The 15456-nt window shown below is 39.1% G+C and overlaps 1 protein-coding gene across 1 annotated transcript in view; it reads right to left on the reverse strand.

Annotated features, from left to right (window-relative positions):
- The window catches only part of CRISPLD1 (cysteine rich secretory protein LCCL domain containing 1), a 95089-nt gene that overhangs the window by 11591 nt on the left and 68042 nt on the right, over window positions 1-15456 (reverse strand). The window lies entirely within an intron of this gene.

Below are 15456 nucleotides of genomic sequence, written 5' to 3' on the forward strand. Positions count from 1 at the left end.
GAAAGACAGTAATAGACAGTGTTATTTAAACAGCCAATGTCACTATGGGTTTTAATGAATGAATAAATTAATAAATGTGTGAATAAAGGTCACTAAAATAACTAAAAGGACAATAGACCAGCTGATTTGGTTGTTTGTGAAATGGTGATTCAGAGAAACTGAAATGTTTATTTCAGGGTTAAGACTTCCATTAGTGGTGCTTCCAGACAGCCATCGTCTACAAGACAGCCAGTAGAGGCACTTTGTGCTATTTCATGGAGTTTTAACCTGCGAAATGATGCTGGACGTTCTCATGCTTTGCATGAAGATATTCAGCGTCTTCAGATACCTCATAGTAAGCATTAATTAAATGCTCTCCTATGGGGAAGGCCTAATGTGCACATGCATTAGGATCCCCATGGCGTTGACATCAGAAAATGTGAAGATAGAGTCAGTGCAGAGGGACCTTGGTGCTCGAATCAGGTAAAGGTTTAGAGGATTTTTGACCCTTTACGTGAGTGAGGCATGAAGAAGGGTGTTGGTGTGGCAGATTAACTCAATACATCTTTCTATTCCTAACACGACAGTGTTCCTTTATTACACACAATTACACATAAATTATTTCTACAGTGAATGACATGGAAATACACAATTGGTACATATACCCAGCAAACAGGAATTGTGAAGTTTAAATGGAAAGCAGTTTCACACAAAGAAACCAACCCAGTGTTTTGGCAAAAATTAGTTTATCTAAATTGGGCAAGTGATTCATAATATTATATTTAAGATGTTGAAGACATTGTTAGGTGAAGGCTGTAAAGAGACCAGAAGGCATGCAGATATTCATGAAGGTGTTAGCTATATATACAGCTATATACAGCTAGACAGAGTGGGCAATAGAAAGGGTACAGTAAAAGAACTGGTACAAGTACCAGAATGTAGCATATGAAGACAGATGTGTGAAATCCTCCATTTCAGTTAAAGAGCGAGAAAAATTGAAGTGGACATCAATGTATCAGTATTTTCATTAAGATATGTTACAAGTTTGATGGGTAGGATAGGTTTCTACAGAGCAAAGTAGAAGCCCTTGTGGAAAGAAATTGAAGAAATAAAGTAAGATTGTTGGCAAGTAAGACTAATTTATAGACATGTAGGAGACATGTAGGCTATTGTTCAAACTAAAATTAATTGTCCTAGATAAAAAAAATCATGTTCTTGAGTAGAACACTGGCTTAATGATAGAGTACAGAGAGTTGTCATTAATGGTACATTTTCAAGTTGGACAAAAGTGGGAAGTGGTGTCCCCCAGAGTTCTGTTCTAATTCATCTATTCAACATATTTATAAAGATCTTGAATTAGGCATTAAAAGCCATGCTTCAGTGTTTGCAAGTGATACAAAACACGGTAAAGTGATATAAGGTGAGCAGGATATTACTTCTCTACAGAGAAATTTAGATAGATTGTGGGACTGGGCTCAAAAGCAGATTAAATGTAAGGTAGATACATGCAAAGTTATGGACTTGGGGTAAAGAATAAACAAGCAACTACACCCTAAATGGTAGTGAATTAGGGATAACAACACACGAGAAAAATCTTGGAATTGTTGTATACAACAAACTAGGCAACAATGTGCAATGTCACTTGACAGTTGTTCAGGCCGGTAAATTGTTCAGGCATGTATAAAAAGGGGCTACTTTGGGGGGCGGGGCCGGGCGGCCATGCCAGCAGGCTGCAAGTCACTAAGGCTCCGGGGAAACTCGATGAATAAAGGGTAAAAACCCATCAAAAATCAGCTTGGAACCCCCTGGAAGTGCTTGATACCTGACCCTGGAGTGTCCCGGTGCAGCTGGAGCACCTGATATCGGGTGGACCGGGTCCTGGTGAGATGCTCTGGGGCAGGGGAGACTGAGGCCTACCCGGGAAAAGGGCGGGGTGGACGGCCGCCACCTCACTTTCCGTCCCCGGCAAATACCGAGACCCATGACAACTCTGGGGCCCCTGGCCTCGTTTACCCCCCCCCTTTGGGCCGGCGGGGGTTATCCCGGCCCCCACCAGGCAGACATCACCTCGGCAGTGCTTCGGGGCGACTAGCCGCCGACAGCCACCACGCGGCCCCCACAAAATGGCCGACAGCGAGGCACCTATTCGGCACACCGCTGAAGGAAGCTCCCACACCACTCAGCCAGGGCTATAATCACCCATGGCATTTACCAGCAGTCATGACGGGGCGACAGCAGAGACCTGCCATTCTACTGAACAGTCACCCCACAAGCAGACTTACAAACCAGCAGAGGACCCAGCGCTTACCTGCACTGAGAGTGCCCCACTGGAGCTCTTGAGACCCCAAGCGACCAGCTCATCACAGCGTCAGCTACACCTGGGTACTGCGACCCATAAAGCAACTTACCCGCATCCACACACCAGCTGAGTACACAACTGAGGAGATCCGCAGACACATTAACCCACAGAGGGACCCACAGCTGCAAGGGACGCAGAGATGCTCTATGTGGAACATCTGGGTGCCGGAGAAAAGAACACTGCTCGACACCATCCTCAACTCTGAAGCGACAGGTGCCCCAGCTCCATGTGACAGGCGGCAATTACGGCAAAAGCTGCTAGACCCGCTAACAGCCCCACAAACCCTGGCTGTGAACACCTCCAAATGGACACATCTACTGCCGATAATTAGTGCAGTTAATCACTTAATATGCCATAACCTGCCTGGTGGCAAATGTTTAACTTACCTGTGTAATCCTTCTTAGATAAACTGTTGATACAGGTGAAACTATTGTTACTCTTCATAATGTTACCCAAGCATAATCAACATAATCTAACTGACGTTGTTCATTTATAATTAACTCTATCACATGCATGTCTAGCGTAGAATGTGTAATATGACTACTAATGTTACTAAGCTTGTAATCTTACAGTTAAGCGATGAGACTGTTTTAACCTTTAACGAACACTCGACTTGTACTAGCCTATTAGAATCATACCACATAGACAAAGCGGATTATCAATCCTACGTTTAACTATTAATATGCCTAAATACTTTAGCATGTTATTTCATTTAAGCAATGTTTCCTTAGCCTGTTATATTCATTTTTAACAAAACAATGTGCAAATGTACAAAACCACGAACATGTCTGCATGAACCTGCCTGTGTCTGCTGTCGTGGCTACACGGGCCTGCATGCAAAATCTTTTGCACCAAAAATAAAGAATTAAAAAAAAAAGGGGCTACTTTATAAACCCATGGTAAGGAAACAGCTTAAATATGCTGTGCAATTTTTTTACATTTGTTCTAAAGAAGGATATTATGGCACTAGAAAAAGTGCAGAGAAATGGAACACTTTAGCTGTAAAGATAGGTTAACATATTAACATTAGAAAAATGGCACCTTAGAGGGATATAATAGCATTATACAAATATAGTAAGGGTGAATACAAACCATTGTAAGTATTATTGGCTTGATGGCAACAGAGACTCCTTCAAAGAGCATCCAAGTGTGTGATAAAAAGTACTTTGGAAAATAAAATAGAGATAAGGTAACTATGTACAACACATAACATAAATAAATATGTACAGTTCTGCCTGTGCAGGTGGCAGTACCAGGACGGTTTCTAGTGTGTATACTAGTTGTTATGCTATCAATAACATTTTAAGGGCAAGGTCTACTGGAGACCATATTGTATTCCATGAAGGTCAAGCATGTCAATGTGTCAAAAGTGTAAGGCTTTGATATCTGTAAAATATTAAATATAAATAAGGCAACTATTTAAATTATTAAACATAAAGGAAATGGCACATCTAATTCACCACATCTAATTCACCACTGTAATCAAACCACCATGATGCGCCTCAGCATCCCAACAACTGCCTCATTCCCCAGACCCAATGCATAATTTAAGAGAACAAATTAAAACATAGCCTCATATTTGAAAGCCATTACAATTATCTAAAGAGCTCAATCTCAAGCTCAATCTCTGTGACACAGGGTAACACAGTGGCCTGGCAAGCTTCCAAGTAAATCCCAAAACCTCTATGTTCATGTTGCTAGTCTTTCCTGCTTCCAGTCATGCCTAAGCCTTGGGGTAGTAAATGTTCAGGGAGCAGCATTGATGAGAACTTGGGCAACCGGAATGTCCCATAGCACTAGAAGTTGAGTCCCTTCTTCTGCCGTGGTAATCACCTGGGTTGATACAGGATGTGCCCCATCTAGTAAGAAGTCACGTTTTTCCAGGAAAAGCAAGGATACAAAATCATATAGGGCGGTGTTATCTACCAATTCAGTTGTCCCACAGAGTTGCATATTGTTCCTTCTGGAGTAATCCTCTATGTCACCAGAGCCTCAGGATGTTATCCCTCAGGACACTTGGATCATATGTTACTATAATTTTGCTTTATATGGTTGCTTATAACAGCACTTACTCAGGAGCCTCGCACCAACACGTCCAACTACATAGTCTTCCACACACAACCCCATTACCCAAGTTAAGATTAGATTTTGTTGAACTGTAGCAGAACAAGGCAGATGAAACAGAGGCAATTAGACATCCCATACATAATACATGATACAAAGTCACTTCTCACTCTGTTTACTCATGTACACTTTCACCTGAGGAGACAATTATTATGCCCTTATAATAAACGTATTGGTCATTGTTACATTGCAATACAATTTAATTCTTCACTGCATTGGCAATTGCTGCTTCTCCATCTAATTTTTTTGCCATATGGTCTATAATTTTTAAGTAACTATCTTTTTAGTCGAAAACAGCGTCAAGAGTATATCTACAGTTTTTTGTCCAAACCCCTTCTTGGTTTACCGGTATGTTTTTTTTAATTTTATTTTCATATCGGTTTAATATCACCTCTGCTTTTTTCCATGCATTTGATTTTTATATAAACTTAATAAAGCCACAATATATATATAGACACAAATAATTTTGTTCCAATTTGAATGCTGGGAAATTCAATCAATTAGTTAGTCTTTTCCTCCCTGTATTCTTCAATGGAACAGATCAGTAAACATCAAGTACACCGACTTTCCTATGTGATTAAAATGAGAATATTGAAGACCCTGAGCATCGTGTGTCATGTAGGGAGTGTCAGCACACATCCTCAAACTGGTGAGGGTTGCCTGAGCACTTATTATTACCCTTTTGGATCACGGATTTCCAGAGCATCTTTGACTGGTCAAAGGGGGGCTCTCTACCACCCTGGATTTATCAAAACCCGCTAATACTGCATAATGTTGCTGTGGTTTAGTGTCCCAGGAATGGGGAAAGCTCAATGCCCCATTTAACCACTGTAACCCATTCATCTTATCTTTCCAGATTAGCAATCCTATTGGATGGTACACCACCTTTTGAATTTGTAATTTTAACTTTACATTAATAATAAATAAATAATTTTACATATTCATTTGAAAGATATCTTTCAGGATCCATTGAAAAAATGTTCTAAAGGTTTTCTTTAGAATATGTTTGATATGAGCACTTAATAGATAGTCAGAATTTTGCTTGGCTAAACCATTTGTAGCTCTATCACAATCTTTACGATTGCCCAAGATAGTGAAAGCCTAATGATGCACCTTTAAGTGGACTAGACAACATTCTAGCAATCACATTAAGTCACATATGTGGTTTCCATTAAAATTTATTGAAAGTCTATTTTTATGACAATTCCTGGGGTATAAGCCCTCTTGCATCCTGGTCCAGTCTTTCCCATAGGGAAACAATATTATGCTGTTGTGGTGTTCACTACAAAAAGCCTAGACATTTACAGGTAATCCTTTATTGTTTAGCTAAATGAAAACAATGATATGTTAGATGTCAAATCCCAGCCCACCTGCCTGTTGGGAAGCTGGTCTTTTTTAGGATTGTTCCAAAATAGAATATAAAAGTGAATGTTCATTAATCAATATGATTTCTAGAACAAAATATTAACCGTGCATGTATTAAACTCTTCACTACTGAGCACATTTTGGTAGAAAAATGTATTTGCAGCAAGGGATGCATAGCTGGTATATAAGCAGATCATAACCCAGCTTGTGTATGTATTGCTTCACAGGCAAATGTAAAAATTACAACAAAAAAAACTTATTTTTGCAGCAACACATCTGTTGTTTTAGGTTAGCAAAAAGTAGTTGTGGTGTAAGAATAGCGCACATCTAGACAAAGAATCATGGGAGTTAGAATTCAAAACAGCTGGAAAGCTACGAGTTGGCTACCAACAATATATGCTGCTATAATAAATGGTTTGTATATTCAAACAGCAGAAACAAAAATATAGCTGTAGTATGCATGAAAACACTTCATTTAAAGGTTCATTCTGTGATGTGCTCCAAGTTAAAATGCATGAAATAGCCACAGGCAAAATAACCTGCGCGTAGGAGGAGATTTGAGCAGACATATAATCTTAACAAATAACACAGTTTCAAATTCCATCTAGTAGGGAATTTGAAGTAATTCCATTCTGCCACAAAGGCATTTCATGGATAATTTATGCATTTTTGTTTGAAAGATAAATGTAGAAATTCACTTTGACATAAACTTCAAATACAAGCTTAAGTGAATGAAAAATTTCAAGCCGTACAATATTCTTTTACGTTATGGATCAGTCTCATTCTTGCCAAGTATATAAAAGTATTTTATTTTTTTGTTTTTCTCTGTTCTCTTATGATCACAAAACTGATTCAAAATACTAAGTTCTCTGTGCACCGTGATTTTATATACTCAAGTAATAACAGTACATGATTTCCTTGTTGGACAGGAATTTGATTTCTGCTTTGGTCTTTTGCTAATTGTTAACAATCTATAATTGCTCCTCGATACATGATCAGTTTGTGAGATCTGAAGATTTCATGTTTTGTCAGCAGCCAGAAACATAGGACACAAAGTATGTAAATGATTAAATAAAAGTTCATAGAATGGGTGCGAAACTGGTTCATGGATTGCAGGGTAATCCTAAAGGATCTTACCATGTATAGCGTGGAGGAAAGACGAGACAGGGGGGATTTGAGAGAAACATTTAAATACATAAAGGGAATCAACACAGTAAAGGAGGAGACTATATTTAAAAGAAGAAAAACTACCACAACAAGAGGACATAGTCTTAAATTAGAGGGGCAAAGGTTTAAAAATAATATCAGGAAGTATTACTTTACTGAGAGGGTAGTGGATGCATGGAATAGCCTTCCAGCTGAAGTGGTAGAAGTTAACACAGTGAAGGAGTTTAAGCATGCGTGGGATAGGCATAAGGCTATCCTAATTAGAAGATAAGGCCGGGGACCAATTAAAATATTTAGAAAACTGGGCAGACTAGATGCAGTTACATTCTCTGTTTCTATAAAGCGCAGCATGAAAAAAAAGGCAGTGTACATATAACTTACTATGATCTGAACATAGGAAGGCTTGCTTAGTCAGTGGTAGATGAAATTAGCAGCAAAAACTGTTCAACGGAATACACTTAGATGTCCTGTTTCAGACTTTGGTCTGTCCTGTCTGTCTGATATTGCTTTTGGGATTGCAGGCATGTCATGCTGTTATATGAGTTATAACCCATAAAGGCATGAACTTACTGTAGGAACATATATAATAGTATTGCATATCTCCTACCACAGACAACCACCAAAATATTTGGTTCAATAACTGGATCATGTAATAACTATTACATTTACATAGTGATCGACTGCTAACCTGGTTTCGATCATCTGTATCGGACCGATCACAATATGTGTCCATTTCCGACAGTGACTCCCTCCCTCTCCCAGTCATGTGTGGTGTTCTCCAAAGTTCCATTCTCGGCCCCCTACTATTCACATTATTTATAAATTATCTCCCTAATGTCTGCAAATCCTAAAATGTACACATTTACGCAAGCAAACCCGATCTATCGCAGCTTGAGGCTGTGCTCCAAGACCAGTTCACAGAGGTAGAAAAGTGGATTGCAAAAAACAAACTCTTCCTAAACACTGACAAAACTGTCTCAATAATCTTTGGAACAGTACCTAAATTACAAGAATTACACAATTCCCACATACCCATCAAAACAAAAATCAAATAGTACACTGACCGCAGTCCACTCTTTCAAATACTTGGGTATGTTGTTAGACCCCAATCTATCTTTTGGCCTCCACATAGAAAAACTTGCATCAAACTTTATCCAAAACAAGGTGCCCTGTACAGAAACAAATCCTGCCTAAGCCCTACAGTAAAGGAAAAGATTGCACAGCAAATGCTGATGCCAGTCATTGATTATGGGGATGTAGTACATGCACCTTAATAAGCTTAATACATTGTATAACTTGTTCTGTCACTTTGTGCTACAACTAAACTGGCTGTTGCTGTAATCCAGACGCACCCTTTAGCTTTTCAGCCTTGTGTTTAAGAGCTTTTCTGGGAAGCTCCCATCCTACTTAAACAGAATGCTCTCCCTGGCTGTTCCCACCTCCTATAACCTCTGATTCAGTACCAGCACTTTATTTAGTCTACCTCAATACAAATAGGAAGTGGCTCGATCCTCCTTTTCCTACAGAGCACCGCAATTATGTAACGACCTCCCACACACTTTAAAATCTTCCCCAAGCCTAAACTCTTTTAAGAGATCCCTCTCTACATATCTCAAAACAGAATACAGCTGTCATGGTTGATTATATATTTCTTACCTGTTCTCTGGTAAATGTTGTATATATTGGGGCGGGGCCTGACTGTCATGGAGGGAAGACGTGCCTTGCTAGAGCTCCTTACTATGCTAAGTTAAAATTGCACTTCTTGTCCACAAACAACCCTCAACTGAGACCTTAAGTGACTTACCAGCCCTCAGTCCCCGTGGTGAACCGGTGATGCGGCCCATGAGCGGACAACGGACAGGCAAATATGCCCGCGAGAGTATGCGGCCTGGCGGGCGACAGATGGGACAGGCGGCCGCTCTCCCAGTCTGGAGCTGCCTTAGAACCGACTGCTATGGGTGGGCACCCCGCAGCCCCCCTCTTGGACCGGTGGGGGTAATCCCGGTCCACCCCTGGGAGTCCTCCTCGACACGGCGGTAATAACAGAAAGGTTAGCCGGAGAGATGAGAGGCACACCAAAGATGGCGGAGACCACGCGGCCCTCAGACAACCAAGAGGTGCAACACAACCATGTGTCCAACCTGGACCGCATATTTCAAGAATTCTGGCTCAAGCTGGAGCACAGACTTCAACAAAGTGCCCAACTACCGTCGGAAAGCCACTCAACCCGACAGCCGCCACCTGACCCCCCAGCGACAACGAGCAGCTCCAGCAGGGAACAAAGCCACAAAATGGCGGCAGAGAGTCAAACACTCACCTCCTCCACGCAAGGCAGCAACACGGAGGGAACAGATGAGACCGAGCACAAGACCTCAAGTACTCACCGCAACAGAGGTGACTATACTAGTGGTTAATTTTACCCTTCATAATGTTTATTCAGCGCATTTTTCTCTATTTTAAAAGGATGCAAGCCTAGCTGCAAACATATGTTTAGACACGATGCTCTAGCCGGATTACTATATTTTGCTCTTAAATGTTTATTGTTTTAGTTAGCCTCATGTCTAGCACTTACGTACAATCTGTGTTCAATATAAGCGGTTTGCTCAGACAAAACTAATACTTTACAATACACAAGCATGTTTTATTGCATATACACGAATTTGCATGACAGGAGACATGGGCCTACTTAGCTTTTACAACATATATACCTAAGCTGATGTAGGCAACATGCTCTGCTCTGTTGCATTACTCAAGAATTGTGCTAGTTGTCTGTCGTGTTAATTACGGATCTACACACTGATAATTGTTTATTGCAAGCTTGGTTATAAAAGAAAAAAATGTGCTCTTGTATTCCATGCCTTTCTACTGAAAACTATGAGCTGTTGGTATTTGCTGTTGTGGCATTACCAGCTTGTATGTATCCTATATGCACAACAAAAATAAAGAATATAAAAAAAAAAATAAATAGAGCAGTTGTAAATGGAAAATGTTCCAATTTGACAAAAGTGAAGTTCTCTCCAAGGTCCACTTCTCTAAAATGTGTTTATAAATGATCTTGCAGTAGACATTTATAGGCATTTGTTGGTGTTTGTAGACGACACAAAACTAGACAAGATAGTACAGTCTAAACATTATACACCACTTTGAGTACAGATAAATGCAAAGTCATGCATGTGGAATAAGGAACCCATAACTTTAAATGAAAAGGACTTGGGAACAATTATAGATAACAAACTAGGCAACAATATGCAATACCAGTCTGCCATTGCAATTGCTAGTAAGATGCTATCATGTATAGAAAGGGGTATTGATTTACGTGATCAAAATATAATTTTACCTCTTTATAATTTAATGGTAAGATCCCACCTTCAGTATGAGGTGCACCTTTGGGCACAAGTTTTAAAGAGAGATATTGCAGTACTGAAAAAGTGCAGAGTCAAGCTACAAAATTAATGAGGGCGGATGCAAAACGTGAAGAAAGGGTAGAAAATCTGCATTTGTTTTCTCTAGAAAAACAATGTCTCGTAGGGGATATGATAGCACTAGACAAACACATACAGGGTCACTACAAACCGCTGACCTCATAGTCGATAGATTAGAGGTCATCCGTTGAGGCTCACAGCAGAGGAAAGGGTTCTTTACAGTATGAACCATAAATATGTGGAATTCTCTACTCAAAGAGTTTGCATTATCAAATTCTGTAGATATTTTAAAAAGACTGGATAATTTATAGGAAAGAAAGAAAGTTCAAGGATATCATTAATATGTTCACGAACAGGTTGGTAATCCAAAGAGAAATCTGATAAGCATTACAGAGTCAAAAAGGTTTTATTTTTTTCCTTTTTGTGACATAATTGGCAATCACTTCGAACTGGGTGTTTTTTGCCTTCTTTTGGATCAACAGCTTCCAAAAATGTGTTTAACCCCTTAAGGACACATGACATGTGTGACATGTCATGATTCCCTTTTATTCCAGAAGTTTGGCACTTAAGGGGTTAAAGGTTGAACTTGAGTCTTGTTTCAATTTAGATTACTATGTAACTCCCCACAATGTTTCATCAGAAACAGGCAGCTGTGCCAATACAATGTAAATCATTACACAATACAAATATAAAATGTATCAATACACAATCAATACAATGCACTGCTATAGCTGTACTCCAATACAGGGAGTGCAGAATTATTAGGCAAGTTGTATTTTTGAGGATTAATTTTATTATTGAACAACAACCATGTTCTCAATGAACCCAAAAAACTCATTAATATCAAAGCTGAATATTTTTGGAAGTAGTTTTTAGTTTGTTTTTAGTTTTAGCTATTTTAGGGGGATATCTGTGTGTGCAGGTGACTATTACTGTGCATAATTATTAGGCAACTTAACAAAAACAAATATATACCCATTTCAATGATTTATTTTTACCAGTGAAACCAATATAACATCTCAACATTCACAAATATACATTTCTGACATTCAAAAACAAAACAAAGACAAATCAGTGACCAATATAGCCACCTTTCTTTGCAAGGACACTCAAAAGCCTGCCATCCATGGATTCTGTCAGTGTTTTGATCTGTTCACCATCAACATTGCGTGCAGAAGCAACCACAGCCTCCCAGACACAGTTCAGAGAGGTGTACTGTTTTCCCTCTTTGTAAATCTCACATTTGATGATGGACCACAGGTTCTCAATGGGGTTCAGATCAGGTAAACAAGGAGGCCATGTCATTAGATTTTCTTCTTTTATACCCTTTCTTGCCAGCCACGCTGTGGAGTACTTGGACGCGTGTGATGGAGCATTGTCCTGCATGAAAATCATGTTTTTCTTGAAGGATGCAGACTTCTTCCTGTACCACTGCTTGAAGAAGGTGTCTTCCAGAAACTGGAAGTAGGACTGGGAGTTGAGCTTGACTCCATCCTCAACCCGAAAAGGCCCCACAAGCTCATCTTTGATGATACCAGCCCAAACCAGTACTCCACCTCCACCTTGCTGGCGTCTGAGTCGGACTGGAGCTCTCTGCCCTTTACCAATCCAGCCACGGGCCCATCCATCTGGCCCATCAAGACTCACTCTCATTTCATCAGTCCATAAAACCTTAGAAAAATCAGTCTTGAGATATTTCTTGGCCCAGTCTTGACGTTTCAGCTTGTGTGTCTTGTTCAGTGGTGGTCGTCTTTCAGCCTTTCTTACCTTGGCCATGTCTCTGAGTATTGCACACCTTGTGCTTTTGGGCACTCCAGTGATGTTGCAGCTCTGAAATATGGCCAAACTGGTGGCAAGTGGCATCTTGGCAGCTGCACGCTTGACTTTTCTCAGTTCATGGGCAGTTATTTTGCGCCTTGGTTTTTCCACACGCTTCTTGCGACCCTGTTGACTATTTTGAATGAAACGCTTGATTGTTCGATGATCACGCTTCAGAAGCTTTGCAATTTTAAGAGTGCTGCATCCCTCTGCAAGATATCTCACTATTTTTGACTTTTCTGAGCCTGTCAAGTCCTTCTTTTGACCCATTTTGCCAAAGGAAAGGAAGTTGCCTAATAATTATGCACACCTGATATAGGGTGTTGATGTCATTAGACCACACCCCTTCTCATTACAGAGATGCACATCACCTAATATGCTTAATTGGTAGTAGGCTTTCGAGCCTATACAGCTTGGAGTAAGACAACATGCATAAAGAGGATGATGTGGTCAAAATACTAATTTGCCTAATAATTCTGCACTCCCTGTAAAGTAGAACATAGCAGCTAAATGTGAAAAACTAGTTATAACACAGATAATCAAATTTCCACAGAAACAAGAGGTAGAAATATTAAAAGAGTCATTACAGAGGTACTCGGTGATTAAATTAACCGGAGTAGTGAGTACCAATAAGGTAAAATTACTGGTAGGAGAGAGATCTTAATAATGCATGAGGATCACATTTCTGAATGAAGGTCACACTGTTAACTGAACAATTCCCATTTTATCTTACTGGTATCTCTAGATAGAAGCAAAAGCTGAAAGAATGCTATTCGATCCATCTACTAATTATGAATTCTTACTGCTAGAAAAGTAGATAAGTATAAATACAAATTATGATATCATGAAAATTATCCGATGGAATAAATAACTGGACATCAGCTGAACACCGAAAAAGATGCCAACAACTGAAACACGTTTTATCCGGACACAGGGTTTTTCAAGACTTTCCATTTTCTCAAGTAACCTTGCATTTTATTGGTGGTGCATTGGTACATTTTCATATTTTTATTGTGTGAATAAAATATTTACATTGCATTTAGTGCAACTACTTTTCACAAAAGTGTGCTGCTATTGTGCCAAACAGCTTCTGGTTATTTTCATTTTTACACACACACACACACACACACACGCCTTCTGAAAGTGGTGGGTACACTCTTGACTGACTGAAACAAAAAAGGAGGACTGTGACTTAGACTCTACATTATGTAAGGAATATTTGACGACAGGCCGCTTAATTATTAGAAAAATAAAGCACACCCGAGGTGCTAATGCGGTCACGGCGCAAAGCGGAGTGGCCGTTACACCTCGGATGTGCATTATTTTTCTAATAATTCAATGCCCTCGAGTCAATTATTCCGCTTATACTACAGTTATACCACACCTTGAAACATTGATCAAATTATGTATTTCAAGACGTTTGTCAAGTTTTGTAGGACTAATTTCTTACGCAATCTAATTTTTTCCTTTATTACAGTTGACTACACAAAGTGATATGGATCTGTAATGCAGTCAAGACCTGTCTGGAACTACTTTAGCCGTGCGTCTCCCTGAAAATAATGCACACCTTAGAACGTTCGTCAACCAATCAGATTCAAGCATTCAACGGCCCTGTAGTATAAAGAAAAAATGAGCAAGGAAAGCAAACAATTATCAAATATGAACAGTGAGTTTAAAAAGCCTATGTGTAATTTTCAGAATTTTTAATGCAAATTTTTTATTTAAATTTTTTTTAATCAGAGCCCATTGGAGATAACATCATGCTCTTTAACCACAGTCAACAATCTAGCAACTTCAGGAACAAGATGTTTTGAGGTCAGTTGAGGAGAACAGCAACCCATTTCCTTCTAGGATGTACCTCTATTATTGAAGTTCCAACTTCATAGCCTATACCACTGTACTTCCTTTTTGGCTGCAGTACTTAAAAAAAAAAAAAAAAAAAAAAAAAAAAAGTAACAAGGCAATATGTGGTTTGTTGTAAGATTCACCGAATCAAGCGGATTCCAGTATTATTTTCCAGTGCATCTATCTACACGGTAAATAAATTATATGTATACTTTGTTAAAGTATGTCTTCATTTTCACAAACACAGAAAGATTAAGGATGGCAGAGATTTCTTTGTTTTTATTCCCTTTCGAAAGGGACTGTGATGGGAGTTTTAGATAAGTTTCATCGAAAGTAGCGTTACAAATTTGCAAATCCACAGATATGAATGGATGTCCTGGTATTTAAAGAAAGGGTATGGATGTGTGCAGTGCCTGTGCCATTGTCTGTTCTTGTATGTCTGCCTTGTTTGTTAGTCTACCTGTTGTACATAAGTGAAATGACTAAAAGGATTGTAAACCAGAGTTACAGAGAATGAATGTAGTTTATTACTTAATGTTGCCACTAAATGGTTCATTGTGCATTGGGGAAATGCACTACTGCAACTTAAATGGAAAGCAATTATACTATGCCATATTCATGTACATCACGCACAGTAATTGCTTTTTTATTTGCTTTTTCAGCCAAAGAGACAAACCCATGCAACTAACTGACTCACTGTAAAGTGGTGTAACATTATGTGACAAGCAGAACAAACATTAAAACACAGTCCATTAAAGGCAAATGGCTGTACAGAGCATTAACAGATACCATGTGACGAAAACCATTTCACTGCAAAACAAACAATAAGGTCAAAATATTGATTGAATAAATAGATCTGGTAATTATTTTAAAAATAAATGTTTAGGAAGACACATGGAGTAATCCATAAAAAGTAAAACATAAAAGAGTAGAACAGTATTGTTCCAGGTCAATAAAGACTGACTAGCGCAATCTATTAGCTTCGGTGAAAGGCAAGCAGCCAGTTTCAGTTGAAGATCCCTCCCTATGCTTTTACGAAGATGTAAGCAGAGCTACTCTTACCTGGATACAGTCCTTTCAGCTCATTACTCAACAACTACAAGCATCAGGAATCCAATTTATGTGGAGCCTACAGTAATCACTACTGATTAACCACGATGAGAAGGACTTCTACATTGAGGATCCAACAGTAGCTCCTACCTTGCTACACAAGTTAGGCCTGAGTGCTCCTATTCAACCACACAGGCTTTATATATATATATATATATATATATATATATATATATATATATATATATATATATATATCACAGATACAATAGGAAGTCCTTGCACTCAGGCTGAGTATATATATATGAATACTTGCCGGATGCTTAG

Source organism: Pelobates fuscus, chromosome 4 (genome assembly GCF_036172605.1).
Source record: "Pelobates fuscus isolate aPelFus1 chromosome 4, aPelFus1.pri, whole genome shotgun sequence".
Taxonomy (NCBI): domain Eukaryota; kingdom Metazoa; phylum Chordata; class Amphibia; order Anura; family Pelobatidae; genus Pelobates; species Pelobates fuscus.